This window comes from Tupaia chinensis, unplaced genomic scaffold (assembly GCF_000334495.1).
Source record: "Tupaia chinensis unplaced genomic scaffold, TupChi_1.0 Scaffold000252_1, whole genome shotgun sequence".
Classification (NCBI taxonomy): Eukaryota; Metazoa; Chordata; class Mammalia; order Scandentia; family Tupaiidae; genus Tupaia; species Tupaia belangeri.
Window position 1 is genome coordinate 2,254,428 of NW_006159732.1, and position 6,045 is coordinate 2,260,472.

Sequence of the window (6,045 nt, forward strand, 5' to 3'; positions counted from 1 at the left end):
CTTTCCCTTGTTAGGCAAGCACTTGGTCCCTCTAGCAAATTAAAACACAATAAAAATCTTTAAAAAGAATCTTCCCATGCCAGCAGAGCTAGTTAGTTCCAGAGGTCAACAACTCCATTTTCTTTTTATCAGGAAGGATTAATTTTGGTTCTGACAGCAGACTATCTTATTTATTCTTAAAGAATTTAACAACTTAGAACTAGCATGCCCCTTGAGAGAAAATAAAAGTTTCCAAAACAGGTTATCACTTGGAGCTGGCAGAGAAATTTACTCCAAAGTTGGAGCTGACCTCTCAGAACATAAGCAGTGTCAACTCTAAGATGCCCTGGTTAGGTAGAAAAAGCCTTTTAGAGACCGACAACGTCAAAATCTCATGCTTAATCACTTTGCTTCATCACTACTTCTAGTTCCTACAGCTTTAATGGCAAAGACAACCGAGGATGTCTTTGAGGTAGTAGTGTTAAAAGATGCCAGATATTGAGGTCCTCTTAGAACCAAAGGACCTAGACTGCAGAGCCTTCTTCCTCAACCAAGGATCAAAGTCACCTTTCAGGTAAGCCTGAGAGGTTGCTCCCAGAGCCCAATGATAGGAACGAGAATGGAGCCCTGAAATAACATCCTCATGGAGTTGAAAGTGGGAAAACCAGTGAGGCCTGGTGGTTTGACACACCCTGCCTCAGCACCCAGACACCAAGAGCCTTGGGGAAGCAGTACATGGGAGCTACCTCAGATAAGGGAGCAACTGACAGGAAGAATGAACTTCTGTTAAGCTTAAAGAACCCAACCATGTATGAGGGATCTGCACTTGCCCTGCAGTCAGACCAACCACAGTACTTCAGACAGTTGTCTGTGGTGGCCTAGAGCTGTGAGACAGCAGCCCAGTCAGAGGCAGGCAGAGCCAGGGATGGTTGCTTTGTGCTCCAGCTAACACTTGTCTGTATCCTGGCTCCAGCAATGAAGCAGGAGTGGATAAGACTGAGCCTCTGACTTATTGTACCTATCAAGGGAGGGAAACCTGAAGACTTTGCTTTCACTAATTGGACTGCATGGAGCCTGCAGAAGAAACCTCAAATATATCTCACTTTTACACGGCTCATTCAGTGTTCACATCAACCCCAAGATTAGTTCTGCATTAGTAAGAAATTTGTGGCCCAGAGAGACCAAATAGGCTATCCTAGCTTGCACAGCTGGTAAGCCACAGCTTGACACCTGAAGTCACACTCTTCTCTGCACCTCCTGTCACTATTAACATGGGCCCAGCACCCTGCAACTGAAAGGGAACCAAGGAAGAAAACCTTTCAATCTGACTATCTATATTGACAGATGTTTTGTCCTGAGTGGAGAGAGCCAAAAACACCCAGAGGGACCCAGGCAGCAGGGAGGCACTGACAGTGAGCTCCAGCCTCTGCAGACCGTTGTCACCCTATGCCACCCTGCCATGGTACAGGAGATGTGGATCATTCCATCTTTGATGCTGTACTCCATGGATGTGTTATCAGGAAAAGAAGCACTCGCTGACCTGGAAGGGCAGGTGAATTTGTATATCGGATTAGTAACTACAGTTCAAAACCTGGAGATAATGGCAAAGAAAAACATAATTTAATATGATGAAGAAAACTTCAAAAATCCCATGAGCCCATGCATAGGCCAGCTGCCCACGCTGATCAGGCAACCAGGAGCAGCTCAAGCCATCGGGGGAATACCACAAGACTTGATCCTGCCTGTTCTGGAAGTCAGATGACCACACCATGGGTCACCATGACATGGCCTGAGCCCTGCATCACAGATCACTCAGTAAGTGGAGTGACTAGTTATTTCCATCAGACAATCAGCAGGACTCCATTTTATTCCCCCTTCATGGAACTGATGATTATTTGACTAGACGACCCCATGCACCGATTGTTCTGGAGTCCTGTAGTTAGGGCTCAATAGTCCGTCAGCATTTGTTGACCGAGCACTGACTGGGTGCAAGCTCTCTATCAATGACACTCCTGACCACGATGCCCTGAAGCTGGTAGAAGTTCTGGATGCTAACCCGCACTAGCAAGGCACTTCTTTCAGGCATGGCAGACCCATCTCTGATCAAGATTCAGTGGCTCCCCACCAGGGCCACACATTGAAGTCACCTGGGGCGGTGTAAAAATGCTGGTTCTGGGTCTCACCCACACAGACACTGATGTAATTGGCCCGAAGAGCAACCTGGCTTCAGGAGTTCTAAAAATCTCCCTAAATGATTTGAATATATAGCCAAGGTTGAGAATCACTAGTTTCTATTGAAACCAGAGCCCCTGGCCCCAAGAAATACGTGCAACAAATTTGTCCAGCACAGTCACTTTTTAACTGATGGCTTTCCACATCTGGGGTCAAGAGATAGGACTGGGGTGGAGGAGACAATCCAAAAGGGCTGGATGTCCTGATCTGACATACTCTGCTTGTCCCGTGTTTGTCTTTCCAAACTGCTTTCTGTTTTGCTTTTACTTCCTTGCTCATCTTTTCTCTCCGTAAGCCACTCTCGCTGCTATTATCAATCCTCTAATCTTTATCTTTTCTTTAAGATCAAAGTCCAAGCTACATAGGATCTCATTTATTATCAAATGTCTGTGCAAGTGAAGAAGAACCCAGGCTTTTGTTACCTGAGAGAAATCAGGGATGCACAGATCCAGAAAGGTTCTATCTGCCATGCAACTCATGGAACTCATATCATTAATAAAGCCAATGTATTTCTAGCAACTTTTTCAACGGACACAGTGCTTTTGCCTATACGTTCCATGGAATCCCCACAGCAGAAAATACTGGTGACAGTATTTTCATAACCAGAGTGACCACATGTCCTGATGTGCTCCCAAGTAACCCATCTGTTGTCCCAGCCCCGTTACAGGTAGCATTCCTTTTCACTCTTAGAAGTGTCTAGGTTTGAACATGAAATCATGTGGTCACCTTGTTTATAAGCACATTCCCTTTTTAAGAGAAAGCTATTGAAGTTCATAAAATAATTCTTTCAGAGTCATTTAGCTCCTTAGAGGCCAAAGCAAGACTTGAATTCAGATTCTGTGTTTTCAAACCTCTGCGCCATCTGTGGGTATTACAGCATATCAGAATTAGAGCTGATCCACTCTAGCCTTTCTTATCACAGAGGAAGAAACTGAAAACATGGGGAAATGATCTCTTAAAAGTCATTCTTAGGCCAGCAGGTGGCATGGAGGTTAAGACGCTGAATCGCACATGACTGACTGCACAGTTCAAGTCTTGTACCTAGCGGCTTGAAAATCATACCTCTGTGGCATGAGTGCCCCAAAATCCAAAAGGGGACTGGAAGAGAAGGGATTGTGGTGTGGTCATCTGCCCTGGGGTGTGATTTCTCATTCCTTCTCTCTCTGTCTCTGATGAGCACACATGCCCTATAGCAAAATTAATTAATTAATAAAGTCACTCTCTGGAAGAGGAGAAAGACTTGAGTGCACGGCAGGGATGGGATGGTCTCCTTGACAGTCCATGAGCACATTAGAAGGGATTAATAAATTACAAATAACTTCATCATGGACAGTACTTGAGAGCTTAATTTGGCAAAATAAGGTGCAAATTCGGACATATGGGTGTTTGAATAATAGCAAGAAATTTAGAGTCTAAAGTGCTAGACTTTAAGACTGAATAATGAATATTATTTGCTGTCTACCTTTGAGCACTCTACATACCCTCCCTGAGTACATGTGCTTTTCACTCTTCAAGTGGGACTAACCATCACTCTTATGTCCCTGGGCTGATACAAGTGGCACAAACCACAGCTCAGCAAGTGCTCTAACAGCAGTCTCACAAGGTCTCCGTGAGTCTGATTTGTTTCTTTCGTTTTTCACATGAGTGAACCGATTCTTGTAAACAAGGATGCTGAGGACTAAATGAGGTATTTATGTGAAGGTCCTTCCTAAGTCCTAAAATGTGTCATTTATTGTTGTTATTTTATCACCAGCAGTAGCAGGACCAATAGTAACAGATCATGTAACAGATATAATTTGCCATGGGAGAAAACCACATATCCTTGAAGTTCTGAGTGACCAAGGTTTGGAATGGTAGACTCAATGTGCAGGCCCAGTTGGGGAGTCTTTTCAGGGTAGGGGTTGAAAATGGCCCTGATCACAACTCTGGGTGGGGCCCACTCTGACTGAGAGACTTCATAGCAATCAATCTGCCCTGCCCTGCCCTGCAGAAAACACCTTGGTTACCTGACATCTTCAACAAGAGGGCCTTTCTTTTTATGGGACTCGTATAGCTTGGAGAAACTTTAAAATCAGGGAAAATTTGACTCATTAAATCAGGACATTGCTTGCCTCAAATGGCACAGTTGAAGGTTTTGGCAAATCTTTATCCTCAATATTTCCAGCCTTTATTTGTCTACATAAATGCAAGTAACTAACCAGATGCTGGAAAAATGAGGGGTGAGAGGGAAACAACTTTCCTATCTACTTTTCTATTACCCCAATCAATCTGGTTTCTGAGCCAGCGGCCATGAAGGTGTGCCTGGGTCTCAGGGATTGCTCACTTTCAGGGAAAAGACCAATGACAGCACAGGCATTTGAGAATTATTTGGGGGAACTAGGAGCTATGCAATGAGCTTTGTATACAAATGGAGAAACTCTCCAAAGCTGCCAGCATGAAATTCCACAGGCGCAGGTACACTTGGTCTCCAGGCAGAGCAGTGGGGCAAAGGGCTCCTTGGGCTCTAAAGAACCAATTTGTGTTTCAAGTGTCTTGTAGGAACTTGACACCTTGAAACTAGCTACTCTTAGGGAATCTGAGTAAGTCCTAGAATAGCTTTATTCAAGGAGAACAGCAAGACTCATCGCTGCTTTGTTAAAGTTTTCCCTATTCACTCCCCAGAACACAAGCCTGGATGCAGCGGTGCAGAGCGCCTGCTTCCAGCCTCACTGTGCAGCACCGTCCAGCCTCAGAGGGAAGGTGCTCTTTTATTACCTGGATCTGAAGAGGTCCTGGAAATACTGCTCAGTGATCCCCAAAACTAAATGAGGGCAAAGGGAACACCATGGACAGAACAGGTGACAGGAAGGCAAGCGTCACTGACAAGTGCAATTTTGAAAAACAAACACAAAGAATTGTAAAGTCCAGCAGAAGAAATCTAACAAACCTTTGTGATATGCAGAGACAACAAAGACAGATCACTTCCCAAAGATAAAATAAGTTACGGCTAATATTCTGTACTTCAGGAGTCAAAAAGTACCAAAGACAGGAAGACTGTTATCAAGGTTTATGGCAACCTTATCCTTGGCAAAAAACCTACCCATGGAACTAGCTTGTGGGTAAGAATGCTCAGGGGTAAAAAGACATCTTCACCCTTCTTCAGGATATACAGGCCTTGTAAATGCGGCCTGGGGCCCCTGACAGGCACCAAGACCAGATCCTTCTGCAGGTATCTCCGTATTTCTAGGGAAACCCTGCACTCCAAGGCCTCTGCCCTCCCCCTTTGTGAAAGGTCTTGGCGCCCCAGTAGCCTGGGGACTTCCCTTCCCCCAAGTACTGGCGACTCTTTCCGCTATGCCCTGGAGGGCTCTGCAGTGGCTCAGGTTCCAGGTTTCTGCCCTGTAGGCGCTGAAGACTGATCAAATGTTTCTTTCTCATTACACCAGCAGACCAGGAGCTGCCTTTGCCTCCACCTTCCCCTTCACAGGTTGCACACAAATTCCATACAGCAGCTTTGACTTTCTGCTGTTTCAGCCCAGGGATCGAGGCAACTGGATTTAATTTTGCCCGGTGCTCTTTCATCCCTTTCTGTGTCGGGCTGCCCGGGCAGCTCTCCCTGTTACCGAAGCTTACGGTGTACTGACACTGCCCTGCAGGATCATGACCATGACCCTGACAGTAATAACCCCGGGGATTTTTTTTTTTTTCTGCATCGCAAGTCACAAAGCAAGAAAAGATTATTGTTTCTTTCGTTTTTTATTTTAGTAGCTCTGAGTAAAAGAGAGAAAGAGGATTGTAAGGCATGTTATTTTTGCTTCTTGAGGGTCATTTCTTCAACGTTTCCTTCTCTTTCCC

The 6,045-nt window shown here is 45.1% G+C and overlaps 1 protein-coding gene across 1 annotated transcript in view; it reads right to left on the bottom strand.

Annotated features, from left to right (window-relative positions):
• CLIC5 (CLIC family member 5) overlaps positions 1-6,045 on the bottom strand; it is a 110,269-nt gene that overhangs the window by 103,419 nt on the left and 805 nt on the right. The gene's annotated exons all lie outside the window — the stretch shown is intronic.